This window comes from Artibeus jamaicensis, unplaced genomic scaffold (assembly GCF_021234435.1).
Source record: "Artibeus jamaicensis isolate MK-2021 breed Jamaican fruit bat unplaced genomic scaffold, CSHL_Jam_final contig_387, whole genome shotgun sequence".
NCBI lineage: Eukaryota > Metazoa > Chordata > Mammalia > Chiroptera > Phyllostomidae > Artibeus > Artibeus jamaicensis.
The window spans coordinates 7,412,612-7,436,302 of record NW_026521812.1 but is presented as its reverse complement, the minus strand read 5'-3'; the positions used below and the strand labels follow the sequence as shown (position 1 = coordinate 7,436,302).

Here is a 23,691-nt window from a genome sequence, read left to right as displayed (position 1 = left end):
ACTCTTCTCCCATGGCAAGCTTCAGCAACTAGTGACCAAGAGATGCAGCCCAGGAACACTTAACACAGCTGCATAGCAGCATGTCTTCTCATCTTCACTGCACCCTGGTTTCGACTATATTCTTCAGGATCCCATTTGAATTTCTTAGTGGCTAAACCGTTGTACACTCTAGAGTGCACATATTGATCTTTTGCCTGTTAAACTAAACAGTTAGCTTAATTCTCTTCTGGGAGTAGCTTACTCTGATTAGCTCTGTCATTGTTTTGCCACTCAGCATGCAAACGAGGTGCAGTTCCAATTGAAGGGAGGGAGGGAGATGAAGTTGGTGATCTGTTCAATAAGTAATAGAAGTATTCATTGAAACTGGAAAAAAAGAGTACACATAGAACCAGTTTGGAAAACTCTTTGGCATTATCTACTGAAGTTAATATACACATACTCTAAGACCCTGCAATTCAACTGGTAGACACATACTCAGGAGAAATGAGTGTACACCTATGCACCAAACACACACCCCAGGATGCTCCCAAGCAGTACTGTTAATAACATCAATATTAGCATAGATAATTATTTTGTGGATTAAGTGTGTGAGGAATACTATAAAGCAGTAAGAAGCAACAAACAACCACTATTCCTGACAGCATGAGCGAATCCTCCAACATAATAGCAGAGGCCAGGTGCCAGTCACACGGCACGTGGTTCAGAACACACAGGATACCAGTGTTTGTGAAGATGGTTAATTTAAACAAGAAATTTCTTTCTGCCTCTAAAATTGATGAAGTGGTTTCCCTAAAATCACTACTTCACTTATCCTATTAAAGGGAAAAATTGACCATTTTAAAAGAACATCATCCTTTGATGGTTTTCATCCGAGATATTTAAAGATTCTCTTAAAAAGTCAGCATCAAGAGGGGATAAAAGCAAATGCAGTTATCTTACGTTGGATCTTATAGATCTAAATATATGCACGGAAATACCTAATACCCTGAAACTAGCCGTTTTGTCTCTGATAGCATCTCTTTCCTTATGTGATTGAGTGATACGAAAGTCAAGGAGGTTAAATGAGATTTATAACATTTTTTAGTTTTTACAAGTAAAGCAAATATAAATACAAAAGATTAAGAAGCTCAATATAAGATAAAACACATTTACTCACCTCTTCCCAATTTCTAGTCATGTTCCTCTTGGATGTCTAATGTTAACACTTTTTAGCTATTTCTTTTGACACTTTTTAATAATAGGTTTCTATTCATATTTCTCAATTTGTCAGTTTTAGATACTCAATTAATATTTCATTCTTAGAAATCACAATTTATCTTTCTTATAGCCCATATTTCTTGGTTATCCCTCTAATATATCATGATTTTATTTAAATAGTATATATCTTTTATGATATAAATAATGTCTAATGTTAAATATTTATTCTTTCATGTTTACATGTCCTATCTTGATATCTAATTTCTTTGTTTTTCCTGTTTTCTAATCCTTCCTGTACTTCTTATACTATTTGTCATTATTATATTATTCCCCTTCCTCACAAATATTCTAATACAGGGTGGGCAAAAATAGGTTACAGTTGTAAAACAAATAAATGATGGGATAATAAATAACAGTACAAAACTAAACATTTTGTGTACTCACAACTGCAAACCCACTTTTGCCCACCCCGTATGCTCATTTTTGTAAGTAGTCCCACTTTTTTTTTTATCTGCGTTCTGCCTGACCAGGAGTTTATTGTTCTTCAGACCCACTGTTCTTTTCTATGCTGTGGAATCACCTTGTCTAGGAATCTACACCTTCATCTTTCTTGGTTTACTTTCTCCTTTTGCTTGAGCACATTGTCAAATAATTTCTGAAGAAATGTTGCATGAGCAGGAAACTTTCTAAGTCTTTGATACCTTTTTTATATTCAAATCATTTTTTATACTCCCTAGTAGTCTTTTTTAGTCTATATACTTATTCCTTCAAGGTTGGGTAATATCTGTATTTTGTCAGTATGAATTTTATGTAGTTTTTCCATTTTATCTTTTTGAAGCTAGCCAGATTAGGCCTTCTTGTATTGACAATTTCTATCATCTTTTTTCTTGTGTTTTAGTTCATATTTTTATGGACAACATCTTGAACTCTATCTTTCAAAATTTGTATTGAAAGTTATCATTAGTCTTTTGAATAATCTTTTGCCTTTCAGATTTTTTTGTTTAATAAAGCGTGCTTTACTAAAAATTCTGCATATTTTTATTTGCAATTAACCTTTCACTTTGAGGTCCTGGAAGGACCTGATTGAAGAGCTCATTAACATGATTTAAAACTCTGGGTTGTGAGGACAATGCTATAAGGTGATTAGGTAGAGAGCCAGCTGTTTTGCTAGGGTAGCATCAAATGCAAGAACATACAGATTTTATTTTCCCTCTGGGAGCATATCATTTCTCCAGAGAGGTAACCTTCATACTTAGCCCTGGGGGAGAGGTGGCTATAAGTATTTGGGAACACAGCTGTTCTTGGTCACAAGTGGAAAAAGTGTTCACTCATATAGAAAAGTGTCCATCACTTTTTTCGAATTATATCTGTTATCATGACCCCACCCTAGGAACAAATTTTCTTTCACATGACTGAATCATGGAAAAAACAAAACACCACAAATTTAATGCCCTAGTACTCTAAACCTTCACTTGTTGGGATTTGTATTTCAATATATAGAGGGCTTAAGTCCCTGTTTTAGAATTAAAGTCCACTTGACATAGGGGAAGCCTGGTTGCTAAATTACAGTATCTCATGCAACAAATAAAATGTTGAATGTTAAGCTGATTTCTTCAAAATATTTAGTTAACACTTATTTATTCCAAAATATTTCACCTATGCACCAACTACTCTTCTTTTTTATTTTTTAAAGAATTTATTTATTTTTAGAGAGAAGATGAAGAGATGGACAAAGAGAAGGAGAGAAACATCAGTGTGTGGTTGCCTCTCTCATGCCCCCTACTGGGGACCTGGCCTGCAAACTTGGCATGTTCTCTGATAACTGAACTGGCGATCCTTTGGTTCACAGGCCTGCATGCACTTCATTAAGCTACACCAGCCAGGACTCAACCACTCTTTTCTATGTTGACTTTTCTTCATACAAAAGTTAAAATAATGTTGGACAAATTATTCAGATGCTGAAATTACATTTTCATTGATTTCAAGTATATCATAGGCTGATAGAATTAAATACATGCTTTATATAATGGAGCCTATTTCTTAAAATTATACAGAAAATGCACATAATTCTGGAAATTGTAATGTTTAAGTGCTTAGAAGCCCTCTCCTGTAATTCCGCTACAAACACACACATATAAGTATATATAAGTGTAGTTAGTTCTATAGCCACAGAACTAGCAGCAGCTTTGGAGAGAAAATGTAGAAGAAAGAATGCCCTGAGCATCCCTTTGAATAGCTCAGCCAAGAACAGGTGTTATTATCCCAGGAGGAAACTATAAGTGACTTTTTGTAATTGGAAGTATGCCGTACCCTGATAAGAACTTGTGGATAAGGAAACAAGAGAACAGCAAATAGCCAAGGGGAAGAAAGCTAGAAAAGCTTGCTGTTTTTCTTCACTTAAATATATGTTATGTCTTTAAGGGCTGCAGGTTTTACAAGGAGAAGAAGACTAATTTAGGATGCTACTTACTTCTGTTTCCAGAAGAAAAAGACTCCTGTAGAATGTGATTTTAAGTAGGTCATGGACCAAAAATAAGCAACAAGACCTATCAGGTAGCTTTATAAACATCAAAGTTTAAAAAATTTCATACTTTGGAGAGTTCTCCAGTGCTTTATACAATATTATAAAGGAAACAGCAGTAAAAAGTAACGGTGCTAGTAAATTTCTTACCATCTCTCTGGTAAGAAATTACTGAGAGTCAGAGTCTATGTGGTTTTGCTGTTCTTGTTGTCTTGTTTGTTGGATGGTTTGCTCTGGATATTTGCTTATTTCTTTGCTTGTTGATTTTTAGTATATAAATAAAACTGTGCAAAGCCAAAAAAAGAAAATCTTTCAGGAAGTTTTAAGATAACATCATACATTATTTGAGGTTTCCTAAGGCTGAGGTTCTATTTTGTTTTTCTTAAAAGGAATGTCATAATGCTGCACATTTTTGCTTATTCTACATTTTTGTTTATTCCACATTGTTGCTTATTCATGAAACTCAGAAGAAATTCTGTCCATTGACAATCTCTCATTGTGTATTCATCACCACTTTGAACCCTCATTTGCTCTGAAATTAAGTGTTCAATGATATTCATGTTATAAATTCATTCTCAGTTGCAAAATGTTCCTGGTGCTTATGAAATTGTACTTTAATCACTTTGAGTCAAAAGTTTAGCAAAAACAGTACTTTGACATACAATGTCAGCATGTTCTTAGATTTTGATAAATGGGAGCGAAATCAATACATAGATACATAAGGAGAACCCAAATAAAATTATCATAGTTCAAAAGCTTTTCTTAACATAACACAGCTGGAGACTTTCTCTTTCAATAATAAAAGAAGATAAGTAAGTCATGGAAATATAATGTATAACATGATGACTATAATCAATAATAATTTATTACTAATTTGAAAGATGCTAAGGAAGTAAATCTTAAAGTTCTAAATACAAGAAAAAATATTTTTGTAACTGCCTGGGAGCAGAGGATAACTAGACTTTGCCTGATGATCATTTTGCTGTGGATACAGATGTGGAATCATTACGTTGTGCACCTAAAGTTAGTATGTGTCAATTAGAAGTCAATCTTAAATAGGAAGGAAAACAGTTTTGATAACTAGAAAGCATATTCCCACCCTTCTATTCAAGGAAGAATTATTTGCTGGAGGCAGAATAATAACTCAGATATAAATAAACAAAATCAGTAACTTAAAAATACTGTTGTATTCTAGTGTAATGTGAATTTTAAAGTTATTTAGTAATTCTAGTTTAGGTATTTGAGAACACTAGTTCCATCCATATGCCAACATTGATCGATACTTTGAATTTAAATATTGTCCATAATCAGATCCCATTCCATCTATTTTCTCCTAATGTGCCACCCTATTAGTTCTTCCTTTCAGCATTTTGTGTAATGCTTTCTCTCTTTAAAGATAAAACAAACAAAAATATACACTACTGTTTATTGCATCCATGTACATATGTGCTGTCTTATATCCATTCACTTCTCAACTGATGACGATCTGCATTCAATTTTCATCTCTAATTAAGTTCAGTTCACCAGTAAGTCCTTAATTTCTGAATCCAGTGAAGATTTTCTCTGTCTTTCCTGAATTCTTTGTGACATTTAACATGTCTGAACACTCCCCTTTCTTTGCAGATTCTCTTCCATTGACTTCTGAGACAATATTTTTTTCTAATTATTTTCTGCCATCTTAGGGTTGTTCTGGGTAACTTTTATTGGTCTCTCTGTATAATTGTTACATACCCATATTCTTCTGAATTCCATACTGCTTCTCTCTCTCTCTCTCAGTTCCATAGAGCTTCTCTGTGTATCTGCACTTTCTTGTCATTTATTCCAAATGTTATGTTGGAGACCCAGGATTAGACATTCAACCTACTCTGTTATTACATCTGTATTCTCACCTGGAGGCCAGCAAAGGAATTTGGAGCTTGTTCTTGAGTCCTTCTTCTCTCTTACCCTCAAATTTAAAGACGTTTCAACCTCACAGACTTTTACCTTTTTAATATCTTTTAATTTTTTCCTCTTAGAGTTTTCTATAACTATTGTCAGTAGGCTTCAGCCATAGTTATATCTTGTAGTGCTAGAGCAGCACTCTAATTTCCCATGTTGTCTCTAGTCTTGCCAACCCCACTTAGTCCGCTCCTCTAAATTCCTTCCCTTCTAACACTTATCATCCACATATCAGTTTGTGTTATAGCATCAATTTGCATCATAACTTGTTATAATAGTAATGCTATATGCAAATATCTTCCAATTTTTGATTAGACAAAAGTGTGCTTAAAGAGTATCAAAATAAACTGTCAAGGACCTTAAGAAATATGTTCTTTTAATATAAAAAATTAAAAATTAATTTTGTGATCTATAATTTTGTGATTCACAATGTGTAGAAGCAAATCTTGCAATTACGGTTATTTCCCATTACACATAGTAAGTGTCCATGTCTGGGTAAATCAGTCAGGGAGTTTAATTTAGTTTGAATCATTGGGAAAGGAGAGAACCGAAGTATTATAAAGTGTGAAGAGTTAAGTGAAACATACATCTTTGCTATTTTTGCATAAGGTAGACCTTTCCCTTCCAATTATAAAAAAGTAATTCTTACTTCCCTATCTCTTGGGTTGCTTGTTTGCTATAGTAAGTACATTTCTGAGAAAAGTAAAAATATACATGTACTCTGTCTTTGCATTTAAAACAGTATGGATTCATACACAGGCTACTATTTTAAAAATCAAGAACTTAAATAATGAATTTTGCTTTTTTATTAAGGGTGTTTTAAAGAAATAGTTATCTGAGAACAGGTATGATTTTTTTTTATCAAGGTGAAGACATCACATTTTACTCTAATATAGCTACAATTACTCCTGTCATCAATTGCTTTGTTAGTAGGTCAAGGAGAAATTATACCTAAGAAGGGTCCATGGAGTAAAGAGACCAATCATATCAGAATTAAAATTAAATTGAAAAAATTTAAATCAAGGAAAGCATTTATTTCTACTTCTAGTATGATGTGCAAATTCATGCATTTTAAATGGGAAATGGGAAATTTCATAGCCGCTGAAGAGCAGTGATGTGAGCTCTGAGGTCAGGGTGGAGGCAGGGTACCACATAGCTGTGGCAGCTTCTGCTCAGTTAGAAAATTACATTTGAAACATTCTAACTACATCAGAGAGCCACAAGAAAATTTACAGTAATTTCTTTTTAGTGGAACAAAGGATTTATTCTTTTTCCATGCAGATTCATTATCCAATCGAGCCACATTTATCAGGCAGTGCATGATTAGTCAGAGAAAAGCATTTGCTATGCACACACCTGCACACACTCACACATGCAACATTTACCAACCAACTATTATTTCTTTGTGTGTATCAACTTAGCCATCAACTAGAATTTGTGTTTTAGTTTGAATATTAATTCACTTTACCCAAAATGCCTTTCTCTTAGCCCTGACTTGTGTAGCTCAGTTAGCTGGGCATCGTCTCACAAAGTGGAAGGTTGCTGGTTTGATTCCCGTTTAGGGCACACGCTTAGGTTGTGGTCCTGGTCAGCATGTGCGAGAGCAGCTATTTAATTGATGTTTCTCCCCCCATGTGGATGATTCTCTCCTTCCTTTTCTCCCTCCTCTCTCTCTAAAAATAAATGAAATCTTTCACTCAATTGCTCTCTAAACTATTTTACCTAAAATGCATTTCATATTTAATATGATACGGAAATAGAATAAAAGTTTGTGTGAAATTAAAATTATGATATCAATGATCTTTCTTTTTTTAACTTTTTTATTGACTATGCCATTACATTTGTTCTATTCCCCCCCTCCACCCTGCATGCCCCTCCCCCACCATTTCCCCCTTTAGTTCATGAACACGTGTCTCAAATTCTTTAGATTCTGTATTTCCCCCACTATTCTTACCCTCCCCCTATCTATTTTCTATCTACTGTCTATGCTACTTATTTTCTGTATCTTCTCCCCCCTTCTCCTTCTCCCACTCCCCTGTTGCTAATCCTCCACGTGATCTTCATTTCTATGATTCACTCCTGATCCGGCTATCCTCTTAATTTGCTTTTGTTTTAGGTGTGGTTGTTGATAACTGTGAGTTTGCTGTCCTTTCACTGTTCAACTTTTTTATCTTCTTTTTCTTAGGTAAATCCCTTTAACATTTCATATAATAAGGGCTTGGTGATGATGAAGTCCTTGAATTTGGTCTTATCTGAGAAGCACTTTATCTGTCCTTCCATTCTAAATGAAAACTTTGCTGGATAGAGCAATGTTGGTTGTAGGTCTTTGGTTTTCATGACTTGGAATACCTCTTTTCCGTCCCTTCTTGCCTGTAAGGTCTCTTTGGAGATATCAGCTGACAGTCTGATGGGAACTCCTTTGTAGGTGACTGTCCCCTTATCTCTTGCTGCTTCTAGGATTCTCTCCTTCATTTTAATCTTGGCTAATGTAATGATGATGTGCCTCGGTGTGTTTCTTCTTGGGTCCAACTTCTTTGGGACTCTCCGAGCTTCCTGGATTTCCCGGAAGTCTATTTCCTCTGCCAGAATGGGGAAGTTCTCTTTTATTGTTTGTTCAAATAAGGTTTCCACTCGTGACTCTTCCCCTTCTGGTACCCCTATAATTTGAATGTTGGAACGTTTAAAGATGTCCTGGAGGTTCCTAAGCCTCTCCTCATTTTTTTGAATTCCTGTTTCTTCATTCTTTTCTGTTTGGCCATTATTTGCTTTCTTCTGGTCCACTCCATTGATTTGAGTCCCAGACTCCTTTCCATTACTATTGGTATCCTTTGCATTACCATTCATTTCAATTAGTTTAGCTTTCATATGTTCCTCTAATTTGTGACTAAAATCAACCAGTTCTGTGAGGATCCTGATAACCAGTGTTTTGAACTGTGCATCTGAAAGTTTGGCTATTTCCTCATCACTTAGATTTATTGGCTCTGGGGCTCTGAGTTGTTCTTGAGCCATTTTTGGTCTGTTCGCGCCAGTAAGTAAGTAAGAGGGGCGAAGCCTTAGTTGTTTACCGGGGCGGGGCCACCCAGGTCGCTGGTTTGTGACGCTGCATGTGGGGGCGGGGTCAGAGAGGGAGCAATGGCGGTCCTCTCCGCTAACCCAGTCGTCCCATCCCGTTCTACCACTCGCCCCAACCTGTTTATCCAAGCAGAATTGTGCGAGCCTGCTGCCCTGTGCTGTGCGGTCTCAATGCTCGCCTCTTCACTGGTTATCTGCACGCAAATGTGCGACCTACGCAGACAGACAGCCGCGCCTCTTCCCTGCCTGCGCCGCTGTAGCTAGCCCAGGATCTGCGCCTTCGGCTGCTGGTGCGCCACCAGGTCAGGGATCCTTTTGGTCAACCGGCTTCGTTGCTGGCTTACCCGTTTAGCCGAGCATTTCGTCCTTTTTTTTCGGACTCTGTATTGTCGATTTTCTGTGTGGTCTGGTTGTGTTTATCGTTGTTAAAAATAGTTGTTCTTAGATTTGGTTGTGCATGGAAGCAAGGTGGGTCCACCTATGCCTCCATCTTGGCAGAAGTCCAATAATCTTTCTATCATGCAGAATGAAACAGGCATTTGACCCGATAAAAAAGTATTTCTGTAAACAATGCTGCAATGAACATAGTAGCGCATATATTCTTTCTTTTCTTTCTTTTTTTATTATTGTTCAACTACAGTTGTCCTCATTTTGGATATATGCCTAGAAGTGGATCATGATGCCATTTCATTTTTAATTTTTGGAGGTAACTCCACACTGCTTTCCACAGTGGCTGCACCAGTCTGCATTCCCACCAACAGTGCAAGAGGATTCCCTCTTCTCCACATCCTCTCCAATACTTGTCTGTTCATTTACTGATGATAGCCATTCTGGCAAGAGTGGGGTGAAATTTCATCATGGTTTTAATCTACATTTCTTAAATGATTAGTGATGTTGAACATCTTTGCATATGGTAGTTAGAAAATAGTCATGGAAAATATGGGAAATATAGTCAATGATATTGTAATAACTACGTATGGTGCCAGGTGGGGACTAAAACTACAAAGGGGACCACTTTGTAAAATATATAATTGTCTGATCACTATGCTGTATACCTGAAACTAATACAAAATAATATTGAAGATAACTGTAATTGGAAAAGTTATAAAATAATAAAAAATAAATCAATTTCAATAAAAAGTGTATGCTAACGAAATATAAACTATATCAACTAAATTTGTAAAAGTTGATTTCTGATCATTTATATAACATTATAATTTAAACAAATATATTTTAAAGTTGAAAGTAGTGCAGTGGTAAACAGTTTGCCTTGGACAATTGCATAAATGTTCACTAAAATTGAGCCTAGCAGCAAAGATGAATGTAGCATCTACAAATTTAGGAAAATACTTCAAGAATAGAGATATTTACAAGCAATTAGTATATCCATGCTTTGTTAGAAGAGAAGCTTATTGTGAGTGAAGACTCATTAACTCTTTCAGGCATAGAGATTCTATTTTCCAAATAACTTCATTCATATAAGTGATGTGCTTTGTCTAAGTTAGGATTCAGCTTCCAGCTGTTTTCTGGTATTGGAAAGTAAAACACTGAGGTTTAAAATTGTTCTGGGGACACAGCCTTTTCTGTCATGGATTCTAGCAGATGCTGGTATAATTTAATATTCGTGAAAGACAGAGCAAATATAGAATAGCATTAAATTGCTTTTGCTGAGTTTTCAAGCCAGATGTCCCTTGGCATTTACATGGAAGGAGTCTACTGCGTAACAAGTTGCATATTTTTGTGCGCAAGTTCTCAGCCATGGTATGTAGTCATTGGTGTTTTGACAGCCATCTGCTCAGGCCTTACTTTCTCTGCTCAGCCATAGCTAAATTTCAACATTTTTCAGAGTGGAAAATTCCCGGTAGTTTTGAGTGTAAGAGAACAGAAAACTGGTATTCAGTATTAAAAATAAAAAAGTAACACATATCTTTTGCTCAGCAATAACCTGCCATGTTGAACAAGAATGTCTTATAAGTGGTGATACCAAAAAAAATAAGCTCATTGAGAACAGAGACCCTCGTTCTCTCATTGAGGTTTGATTATGTACGAGGCTCTAGCTAGACTAACCTAGGGAGGTCCAGAAATGAGTCACTCCGCAGTGGCTAGTTTAAGGTTGCCTTTGCCTTGTACGCACTAAGCACTTCATACGTTTTGCTGAAAGAATGAATGAACGTATTGGAATCCGTGCATAATAGCCAGCTTATTCGTAGAAATGTTTCCAAAGAGCTGGTAGGTTTTAATATGTTTAGATGTGTGTAAACATGCACACATATGTGCATGTATGTTTATGCATGTTTATACACTGTAAGTGAATGAAAGAGAGTTTGATAAGAACTTCTGAGCATTAACTATGCACTAACTAATGTGCTAGGCATTCTGGAGATTCAAACAATATCTACATAAAACAAATAAAACAAAGAAAAATTTTAAATGATAGATTTTATGATATAGATGAATTGATAAATAGGAAAGAATGGAAAAAATTCTAATCAAGAGGATGTATTTCAAGATGATTTTGAAGGAAACATTAAATTTAGAGCAATGGAGAATAATTAAGGTAGATAATTAACACAATGTGGATGAGGTAAGTAATGTTGTATTTGTGCATTAATTGAGTCATTTATCAAATTTTAAAATACTTTCTTGAGTCCAGCATTACATTAAAAAGATATGTGATTGAACAAGCTTTCAATTTAGCTTACATAAATAGAGACATAAACAAATATTATTATGTGTATCCAGAAATCTTAAGGTCCTATATCTATCACTTTTGTAAGCAGGATTTATAAGCCTGCTTCATTACCTACAGGGTAGGTGAAACATATTTCACGAAAGAATAACACATTACTGGGCATATTTATTGTAGCCTAGCAATATATAGTATTCTAAAAATTTTACTTAAATCTCTTGTTTCAGCGTGCTTGGGACCAGTTATGTTTAGAGTTTTGTGTTGAATAAATATATATATTGAAAGCATTTTATTCAATAAGTTGAACTTGAGTCTTGAATCAATTTTGAAGCCTGAGGGGATTGATATGGTCCTGAAATTTAATCTGTTTTGTGTATCTAAGTTTACTCTTATCATTGTATACTATTTATCACCAATTTAATATTTTGAATAAAACAATTACTTTTGGTATATTTTACTCTTACCAGTTTTTTCTAGCCATAAACTGATCTAGTGGCCATCACAGAATTCAATATCAATAAGAAAAAAGTGACTAAACTTTGACAATTTTGACATGACTTAATCCACCAAATATGTAGCTCCCTTACAAAATAATACAAGATATATTATCTAGATATGATTTTAGATGATACAATATATTGTTAAATTAACCAGCAGTACAAAAAAATAGATAAAATATTATTTAAAACACAGGAGAGAACAAGTTAGAGAAAAGGGGAGACAAATGAGAAGTTTCATGCATAAAACTAAAGAGCAATTTATTCTGGAAGCAAAAATCTCATGACACTAAAACAAGATGATGAAGAAATTATTCTGCATGCAAGTGTGGAGAAAAAAATAGCTCGTGATACCATAGTGATCTGGGAGCTCATTATACAGAAGAGACGGAGAGCTTTAACTACCGTGCAATTAAAGTACTAGAGAGTATAAATATGAGTGTAATGTGTGTGGCAGCTTATGAAAACTCGGAAGTGGGTGGAATTGGAGTAGAATGTGCTCTAAGAAAAGGAAACTGATTAGAAATATTTAATTAGAGGACAGTAAATCACCTTCGGTAACATCTTTTAAGCAAGGATGTTTCATTTTGGATATCATACTTAGAGTAAGATTGATATTCCAAAGGCTTATCATCCCTGGACATTTATGGAGATGTCCTTCTTCACCCCGATATGTATTCTAGACTTTATCAGCTTGTCTGCCAGGCAGGATTGGGAACTGGTAAGTTTCAGGGTGGATAATTAGTAACTAGTCCACGTTATAAAGAATCATACTCTTCTCCATTTGTGCCCCAGACTCATTGACTCTAGTGAAGATAAAACACTTTTTGAAGATATGGAAATTCTTGGAATGAAAATACTTATACTGGTATTTACTCTGGGGAACTCTAAAGAAAATTAGAAAATTTACAGGGACTGAAGTTATCGAAGAACCTAAAATTGGTGATGATGAGTTATTTCCTTAATGCCTACTAATGATTGGAGAAAATAGAAATGCTTTCAAGTACATGAGGTTTGAGAAATTACATGAGTTCTAAAAAAACAGAGTTGTAAGAAAAATAAAATATATGAATTGTGAGGGAAAAAACACACCCCACAAAAATCAAAAGAGATTTTTGAGAATGTGTTTCATAAGCAGTAGTAATTTACTTTTGGTCATGTTTTCAAAGTAGGTTTTCAAAATTTTCTAGTTTTGAAAGGAAGAAGTTGATTTTTAGGAATGGCAGCCAGTTCTAGAGCTTTTTGCCTTTACTGATTAGGTCAGATCTGTTCCAGAATGGACTGATGGGGGAGGGCAAAATCCTATTACCAAATGGACCCCCCCAACCCTGCTCCCAGGGTCCCCCCCCCATACTAAGTTCACCTTGCCCACCATCAGGGGATGATGTATTCCAATGCTAGAGATTGATGAAAAGGAAAGGAATTATTTATTCAAACAGTTATACAGACTTAGAATAATGACTTAACGTCTTCATTAAAATCCTGAAGTCTTTTAGAATGCCCACAAACACACACAGTCCTTCCTTCTCCCTCTGTCCAGTCTGGGGTACGGTATCTCAGGAAAAGAAATAGAAGTCCACGGCTCAGGTAGCCCCTCAGTTCCCGGCACCATCAGCTGTGTTGCCACTGCAGTCTCCAGTTAATCCCAAACCATGTGGCACCTTCTCGTGGCCCAGCAGCAAGGGTCCTTTTACCCCTTTCCTTCACGCAGCATCCCTCCTGCATTCTTCCATCCTTAGAGTGCTGAGAACTCTACATCGCTGTTATATCTTGCGTCCCTGCTTCCTAAGCTGTTTGGCAAAGGGAGCCCCAGAGCTGTGTGGTCCCTTTCCTTTCTCCAAGCTCTCACGCAGGTACTGTAAGCAGGGGGAGCTGCCTCCAGTTACATCCTGGTGGGAAGTCACTCCCATTTCCATGGCTCAAAGCTTGTTCACAGTTATTTAACATATCCATGAGATCCGTTAAAGGTTATAGATATGTTAAATGACTATTCCTGAGGTTATCTGCAAAACTGTTGCTGTGCAAAACAGCTCTCAATGGCCCTGCTCCATGTGTCTCATCCCTCAGTTCAGGCTTGTGGGGGTGAGGACATCCTATATTTTTTAATATTTCCTGGACACCCTGAGTCCTAGACCCCAGATCTGCTTGCTGAAATCCACCTCTGGCTCTGGAATAGAACATGTTACCGAACAAGAGGAGGTCCGAGGGAGGGGCAATACAATATTTGGCCCACCCAGGGACGCCAAAACTGCTATACAACAGGGGCCCCTCCCAAAAACAGAATACTAAAATCTACTGGGCCCTTCTGTCTGCCGCCAATTGGAAAGACATCTCTTAATGCCAGAGATTTGTGAAAAGGAAACAAAATGTTTATTTAATGCTATTCAGGCCTAATGCCACCACTAAAATATCAAAGTCCTTTAGGGTATACACCTACACCCACACAGCGCTCCCTTCTCCCACTGTCCCAACTCCGGGTACCGTAAATCAGGAAAAGAGCACACATCTGTGTTGCAGGCCGCTGGCACCGTCAGCTGTGTCACTGTGCAGGATCTCGAGTTAATCCAAAGTACTGTGGTACCCTCTCATGGTCCACTGGCAAGAGTCCTTTGTACTCAGTTCCAGTCAAAGTCTCTCTTGCTTTTCAGGCCCCGCAGCCAAAGGGGGCACCCCAAAGCCGCGTGGGCCTCTTCTACCAAAGCTGCAGGAGTCCACACTCCACCAAAAGCATGTGGCTGTCTTCTTCACCTGGCTGCAGGGATCTCCATTCTGGCAAAGCTGCGTGGTTTTTCCCTTTCACCTGGGAAAGAGGGGGTCCGCACCCTGCCAAAACCACGTGGCTCCCTCTTTCACCTCACCAAGAGGGGGTCCTCACTCTGCTGAAACCACGTGGCTCTCTCTCCCCATCTGGCCAAGAGGGGACCCTTCATGTCTCGGAGCCAGTCTTTTCCAAGCTCCCACCCAGGCCATCTCACCCAGGAGCGCAGCCCCTAGTTTCCATCCTGAGTCCCAGTCCTTCTCACTCAGGAGTGCAGACTTTAGTTACATCCTCCTGAGTCCAAGCCTTTCTCACTCAGGAGAGCAGCCCCTAGTTACCATCTTGAGTCCCTGCCACAACCTTCTCCCTGGCTCCAAACTTGGCCACAGCTATTTAACATATCTATGAAACCAGTTAAAGGTTATAGATATGTTAAATAACCATTCCAGAGGTTAGCTGCAAAACTGTTGCTATGCAAAACAGCTCTCAATGGCCTGGCTCCATTCATCCCTTCCCCCTGGAGGGGGGGGGGCGGTGAGGACATCTTATATGTCTTTCCAATATTTCTATACACTTTGAATTCTGGACACCTTTCTAAATCTTTTTTTGGGGGCCCCCCTGGCTGCACCCTGTATCAATTATAGAATTTTTCCCTTTGAAAGCAGTTGACTGGGAATCAGATCCTTTCTCTAAAGGACCCTTATTTTTAATTTTTTTAATCTCCAAACCTAGGTTCCAGATCTTTGCCTAGGCATATAAGGTAAACATTAGCTGACTCTTATTTCTCTGGATTTGGATACAGTCCTACCGTAGCTCACTCTCTAGACTTGGAGTCTGGTTAGATTCACTTTGGGTACCTTTGAAATTTTCTCTTACTGTTTGCTGTCAACCCATACGTCTGGTCCTCTATTAACCATTTCCAGTATGAGAATGCTTCTAACACAATTTGTCTAGCTTTGTAAGGCAGAGCCCTTAACTGAATGGTTCATTCTTGTACAATTACTGCTTAGCCAAGTGCCTAGACAGTTGGAGGAATTCAATAAATATGTGTCATATATAATCAAATAAGTCCTGGAATTGAATTTGAAAAACACAAGTTCTAAATTTAGGAAATTATCTGTCATTACTGATCTTCAATTAATTTATTTATAAAATTTAGATAATGAATGCCCCATTTATCTTATAGTTTCATTGTGAGAATCAAGGTAAGTGACAATATTTTGTAAAGTTCAGTGCTACACATCTATTATAATCGATGAATTGCATTACTCGCACGTTTACAGTACATGCCATGCAACAGAAACTCCTGGGTGTTTTTCCTTGTTTCAAATCAGCTGAACTAGAACAAATAAACGTACCCCATGCGGAGGTTTTTTGTTTTTGTTTTTTGTTCAGAGAAGTTGAATGGATTACTAAATTAATGCGCAGAATCTCTGGAGTCATTTACTACTTTTATGAATATTTACCACACACCTATTTGATGTTAATGACTTGAGTCATCTCTGAGAATAAAAACATTAATAAAGTATGACTTCTATCTTCAAGGAACTTGCAGTTAGTGATCACAGGATGTTGGTAAAGGGCAAAACAAAATTATGACAAAAACTGAGAGTTTTATAAGTATGTGCTTGGTAAATGAATATTATTATTAGCAATTGTATGCTAAATGACTATAAAATGCCGATTTTTACTTCAAGTATTTATAAGAGCAAACATAATATTTGCGAGTTTTTCTGCATATTTTTGTGTGTTTGAACAGCTGCCAGAGAACAAGGTGTTTTGCTATAAACACTGTCAAATCTCACTTCAAAAAAAATTTGTCTATAAAACAAGTATTTCCATAAATATATGGAAGCTGCATAGAATGTGCTTTTAAAGCATAAAACAGAATCAGATGCTTGAGTCAGCTGTGAAGTTGTTTTTTGTTTTTTTTTTTTATGTAACCCTCATGCTTAGCCGTGTGGATCAGGCCAAGACCTGGTCCAATTTGAAAGTGATAATGAAATATAAAAGTTCCAGAAGCAACCCAGTGGTTAGGAAAGCTCTCAGAGGAAATAAGACATGAGGAAGAAACACTCGTGAAAGATAGGAAAGTATGAAAAGTGGAGGGACGTTAAGGAGATTTCCAGCCAAAATCCTGAGGAAGGAAAAGTCAGAGCCTTGTTCTGGAAACTGTTTAAAGGCAGTATTCTTTTAATGTGATGAGAAGATATTGTAAACCAGGATAGTAATTCTGAACTTATCCTAGATGTAATTATAATCCATTGAAAGATTTCAAGAGAAGTGACCTGATCAGCTTTGTGTAAGAAGAAAGTCAATTTTGTTAAAAATGGACTGAAGAAAGGCAAAGGAGAATCAGGAGTCTGTTTATGAGGCTGTTGCAGAGTCCAGATGTTAAATGCTTGCAACATGGCCCCAAGGTTAGCAGCGGTGCTGGAGGGAAGCAGGTGGACCTGAAATTAAAGTTGAAGTTAGAATAGTATTTAGTGATGGACCGGCATTAGCAAAGACTCCCAGTTTTCTGTATGGGAAGATAAAGTGTGTTGAGCTGCAGAGAACTCAGAAGATATTTGTTGTGTGTGTGGTGGGGGAATGGCAGTGGTTCTGGAGCACTGGAAATCACTTGCTCTGTTTTGAGTACATTGAAATTTGAGATGCTCAATAAATATCTAAGTGGAGATATCAACCCAGCAGTTGGATAAGTAAGCCAGGAGCTTTAAAAAGATTATCTGGCCTAAAGATACAAGTTGGGAATTGTTGCCTATACAGATGGTGTGTAAATGACTTAGAAAGGCATGAAATTATCTGGGGAGGAGAATGAAATAAGAAAAGGATCTGAGATCTGCCCCAAGGAACTCTAAATCTAACTGATAAACACAAATGGAAAAAGAGGGAAGTAAATGGTTTCTTTTTCCTTTTGTGTGGGTCTTTGAAGCCAGAGGAAATACAATGTAAAACAGTGTTGTTCTATGTGTGTTTCATCATTAGAGTTAAGAAACTACCTAGCAGTTCTAAAACAGCAGGGCCCAGGGGAGCAGCATCTTTTTGCCACCATTGTATGCATCGAAGCTTACATGAGCTCCTTCTTATCTTTTTGTTTGAGGGATGTAAATATAAGCTAATGCTCCTTGCATAGCAATTAGCTGAGAGATTTACTATATTTTTATATTTATATTTCGGATTGTTAGCAGGCCTAACGTTTCAATTTGTAATTTTTTTATTTTACCAGCACTCCTCTTGTAGGGTAATTGCCTAATTAAGGCTATACTTTCATTTTCAGTGACTTAAAAGTGGTTTGCATTTTCTCTCCTTTGCCTTTTTTACTTCTCATTTTGAGCTTTCAGGCAGACCTGCCAAAGAGACAACTAGTTTACAGGTTTGGTTTTGGAACCCAGGAGGAAGAGAGCAGATACTGAACATATGTTTTGCTGATACTGATGGAGTGAAGTTGGAAGGATCTTGGAAGCAGTCTAATTCTTCCCAACTGCCACCCCCTCAATGAATATTTTGGGTATTCTTATGTTAGAACATTCTAAGTTAGTGCTCTAGCTATAATAATTATTTTGTGTCATATGGTATTGAAAACCTTTAGGATGATTCCATATTGTTCTATAAATGGCACATTAAAAAAGCCATTTGGCAATTCTGAATTTAAATGGATAGTGGGTAAGAGTTCTATGCAAATCGTAAGGACAGAAAATCTTGTGACTAGAGCAGTGCCCATCAGATAATAGGTACTCAAAAATAATGGTAGTGGGGGTAGTGGGGACTTGTATTTGGGAGAGATACTTTTGAAATTAGATAGATAATCTATTCAGTCTAGCCATAGAGATATTTTGCAAAATTTGTTTTTGCTTTGCATTTCAAGAAGTCTTTATTGCTTTTTATATCTTTTATAAGAGCTAGTATGGTCAACCTCAACTTGCCAAATTTAGAGTGGTCAGAGTTGGTTTCAACAAAATACATTTGGAGGACTATGAGGAAGTTTGAGTACAAATGTCATACTTGTATTCACTGCCAGAAAGATCCCCTTATGCTCTTCTGGTGTAACTGTTAGTGTTCGTGCCAGAAATCTGGGTTATAATGGCAGTTATTTTCTTACATGGGTTTAAGTTTTCCATCATTGCCAATTTATAGTGTTATGCTGTCTTAATGAGATTAACAATGTCCTCTGTCAGGAAGTTAATAAAATATTATATCGCTTACCTGGGCCAAGGAACTACAATGGCATTTGGGTTCATAGTGGCCCTTCTTAGTCCTTATTTTAGCCAGAATATCTGCTATGTAGAGTTAAGGATTGGTATTCTACAGGCAAACCTTGATTAAGATCCACTGAAGTATGGTTACATCTGGTTTGTTTCTGATGATCATAAAAATACTTCAATTTTCATCTTAATCTATTTGGAAAGACCAAGGTATTTCAAAAATTAATTCCAAAGAGGAACATGTACTACTTTTTTTATGATTACAAAAGAAGGAGACCAAACTGTGTCCAGAAGCCTCCAAAAATCACGTCTTATTTGGAAGCTGGGAAAGACAGAACTAAACAGCAGCAGAAGACAACTTCGAAAGGCCCGAGAGCATGAGTTAGGACCAGAATTTGTGCTTTCCATTTTTTTTCTAAACAACTGGATTCAACATTATTTTTTTCCACCTTATAATCATTGTTGTGTCTGGATGGATATTAGTTCAAATTGCACTGATTTTCTAGTCCCGTAAAACTCCCTGTCTGCACCATGGATCAAGAGCACCGAGTTGCTTCCTGCAGTACACAGCTGGGAGTGATTCTCTTCAGCACAATCTGTTTTGTACCATTTTGGCTTTACACTAATGTGTTCCTACACACCCACGTAGCTGAGGGTTTCAGCAGACAAGTGTCTCCTTTTCTTCCTTGACGTGTCTCAGAACATTTTAAATTGGCGGATTCTCCTTTGTCTTCCAAATAATGAAGTGCTTGCAAACAGCTCTGTTTGCACACATACTATTTTTAAAAAATGCTCCACAGACAGAGAAGACTGAAATGGAAAGTTACAAAGATTCAGACAGTTTCCTCTTACACTTTTGAGGGACAATAGGGACCTGGCATGAACAAGCAGGAGAAATACTGTGTACCAAGACTAGCATGACAGAAGGAAAGAGAGAGAGACAAAAAAGAAAGAGAGTGAGGGAATGCATTGTTTAAATGTATTGTTGTATTGATTTTTTAAAGTGATTAAAAATAGAATATATTGAAGAAAATTGTTCTATTGGTGGATGACTGTTTCATAAGTCTTCAGTACCATCTGTTATCAATTCTACCAATTCTTTGCAAGCTGGATGATAGTAAGAGAAACATTGTAAAATTAAAATGCATACATTGAGCATGCCAATATATAAACATATATCATTATCTGTGACTGCGAATGACAATATTATAATGCTTTAGGCACAGGCAATGAAGATAGATACTCCACAATATTTATTTAGTTTAATATCTAAACTGATGAAAACAAGAAAATATATTTATAAATTATTTTGCCAGACTACATCAAAAGTTTTTAAGATATGAGTTAGATTGTGGTCATTTTTTAAATGATGGTTTATAGTTAAAGTTAATCAAAATAAAGAGCACATTAGTAAAACAAAACACAACTAGAGGGAAACTTTCACTAGAAGGGAGCAGAATTTTTAAAGTGGTACCGTGGCCACTTCTGTTGTATAAGCATTTGTGTGAGAAGTTGTGATTGTTGTCACTACTACCGTTCTTTCACATTTTGCCCTAAGGATGTTTAAATGAAGCATTCTATACATATTTATCCACTTTGTCAGATACAATAAAGTTACTATCTCAATCTTCCTATTTTTACTATGTAGTTCTGTGTGTCTGTGTGTGTGTGAGTCTACATGGGCATATGTAATTATATGATCTTTTTATCCATTTGGCTATTTAATCCCAAACAACAGAAGTCATCAGTAGTAAAAATGTATTTGAATCATTTGCCAAAGTTCAGCTCCAACCTGTGTTTTGCCTAGGGCCACCCTGCCTGAGCTATAAAGCAATCTGAGATGGCTGCTCCTTGTGCTGGGCTTGGTGATTCCCAGGCAAAGCCATTCTGTGAATTTAGGGTGGCTGCTGCTAGAGCTGAGGCTGGTGCCACTTAGCAAGGGGTATGGTAGCTGGGGGCTTATTGGGACTGGCTGTTGCTTATTTGTTAGGACTTAGGAAGTTGTCTGCAGTTGTCTGCATTTACCCCAACCATCTCCCCCCATGCCAGCCAAACCAACCTGTCTCCCTGGCTTCTACCCCCCCTTGGTTTTGTCCATGTGTTTTTTATAGTTGTTCCTAAAAACCCTTCCCTCCATTATCCCCCACCCACCTCTTCTCTGGTTACTGTCAGATTGTTCTTAATTTCAATGTCTCTACTTATATTTTGCTTGCTCTTTTCTTTTGTTGATTAGGTTCCAGTTAAATGTGAGATCATAAGGTATTTGTCCCTTACCACCTGGCTTACTGAGTTTCCATCTGAGTTTTAGCCACCTGGCACTGTGCAGTCTATAGCACTTCCAATATCTTCCTTCCTCTAAGCATACACAGCCCTCCTGGATTACCTGCTTTGGGTTTGGTCTCCCATGTATTCAGATATCTTGCGTTTTTAAAAATATATTTTGTTCATATTTTATAGCTGTTATCTGTGAGAGATTTGGTCCAATAGAAGCTAATCCACATTATTAAAAGTAGAACCTTCATATGAAGGTTTAAAAATACTTCTGCCATTTAAATCTGGAATTTGGGATGTTGATTATTGAAATTACAAAAACTGTGTGAACATATTATAGTATTTGAGCAAGCATATATAGAATAAAAACATTAGAAATCTAGTAAATTTTCTAAATGTTTGCCATATTATAGCAAAATTTTTATTTTTTACATTATGTAGACTTAGACTTTTCTTAGATCATCTGCTTATTAAATATACATATTACAGAATATAATATATTATCATCTTCATAGTATATATGTTTTCATCTTTAGCAGGAATATATAATATATAGAGAATAAATATTATTTATGTTTTGTTCAGATTTTATTTTTTAAGCCACAAATCCAATAATTTATTTACTCTAGCCACTATTCATGGAAAAAATTCAATTATAATTGTATGGATAGTGATGACTGGCTTTTATGTTATTAACATTACATGACCTCAAGTTAAACAAAGAGGCTGTTTGGTCAATATTCTATATAAAGGTTCACCAGCTATTTGTAGTTCATTTACACTTGGAATGTTTGTATAATCCTAACCAAGTAACCCATATTGAATATGGCAATAAATATTGCTCTGCTGCTTTTGAATGGAAATAAATGGGTACAGCCTAATAGAGCTAATATCTAATGAAAATGGTCTGTAATCTATAATACAACCTGCTAAAGATTGAATATAAGCTCAGATATTGACTAACTTCAAATTAATCATTAGCAACTGATTTGAGGCCTTTCCTGACCAATGCGCTTCATTGATTTTTTTTAAAAAAATAAGCTGCAAACGAGCTGCTATAGTTTTAGTATGCAACTGTTCTCTGACCAACAATCATGACAGGGGTTGTGCGTTTAAATTGTGCAAGGGTTAATTTTGAGTACATGATCAATAAGTATAACAGAAACAAGTCAATTGAAAGAACCAAGAAATAACAAATGAAAGAGTCAGTAATATTTTATTTTCTGAGTAAAAAAACTCAATGAAGCATCAAAGGGATGGGGACTGAGTATTTCTTTTATTAAATATATAAATTAATAAGCTTTGCCGAGGACTGGGTTTTGGCTCCTCTTTGTGCTCAAAGAGAATAAATCTCAGTTAAAGAGCTGATTTCAAGTCTTAGTAATTAGTTATTAATCTTACTAGTTTATAACTTTGTGCATATTGTTTATCTTCTCTGAGCTGCACTTTCTTCATTTATAAAATGGAACTAATAAAACATGTCCAATGGGGTTACTGGGGATTACACCATATTATTTAATGAATATGAAATAGTTTTTGAATGAATGCTACTTCTATACCTGTAATTCTTTCATAACCATGTCATTTTGCCCACACTTTATCTATTTAATTCTGTGGGGGAATAGGGATGTCATTCAATTCTATATTTGCAAAAACATATATACAATAAGATAATTTTCACCAGTCATTTCTCTGTTTTAGACTCCTTTGGTGATTACTTAGATCTGAGAAAGTATAGGTTTGACCAATTCAAATTAGGTCCCACAGGACTGCCCCAAAGCAGGGCATGGAGATTCTGACCCATACCTACAAAGCAGGACCTAAGGTCAGGGTCAAGGTCAGGACTAGTGAGAGGTGAAGGAAGAGACAAAAATCATAGAGCAAAACTGACAATGTCTTGGTACACTTTTAGAGATGTTGGCACAAAAGAATGTTTGTGTAAGAAAGTTGGCTTTGTCTGAAGGGGCTAGAAGGGGTTGAACTACCCAAACTGATTTTGCAGGGGAAGCAAGAACAAAATTGAAATTGTTTCCAATAACCCTTTATACATGATCAGTTAAAACAAAAAAAAAAAAGATAAATAACCTTTGTATGGCACTGTACTTTTTAAAAACACTATATATTTCCTCATAATATAGATACTCTCAGTTATATGAGCAGCTAATATATTTCCAACCTATAATTATATTAGCTGACCTCACACCACATTGACAGAATGTCCCATGGAATTGGGTTTAGAGCATAAGGTGATGTGGGGGCCTGGGAGAAGTGAATGCGTCAGAAAGAATGAGTTTTATATTGACTTCTGTTAAGTGAGAAAAAGGTTCTGAACTCCTGGCAAAGAAAGGAAAATTGGAAATTTCAAAAAACAATAAGGTGGTAAAAAGCTTAAGGCAAGAGGGCTATGAGGTTGGTGGGAGCTGGATTGGAACAGCAGAATCAGAGGGATTCTAGAAACGTAACACTATGAGGATAGAGGGAATAGAGAGAAGACTCTCTGAGGCAGCGTTTTGGGATTCTGAGAGACTGAGATGAGAACGGAG

At 36.5% G+C, this 23,691-nt stretch overlaps 1 protein-coding gene across 5 annotated transcripts in view; it reads left to right on the top strand.

Annotated features, from left to right (window-relative positions):
* The window catches only part of LAMA2 (laminin subunit alpha 2), a 511,376-nt gene that overhangs the window by 100,135 nt on the left and 387,550 nt on the right, over positions 1–23,691 (top strand). The window lies entirely within an intron of this gene.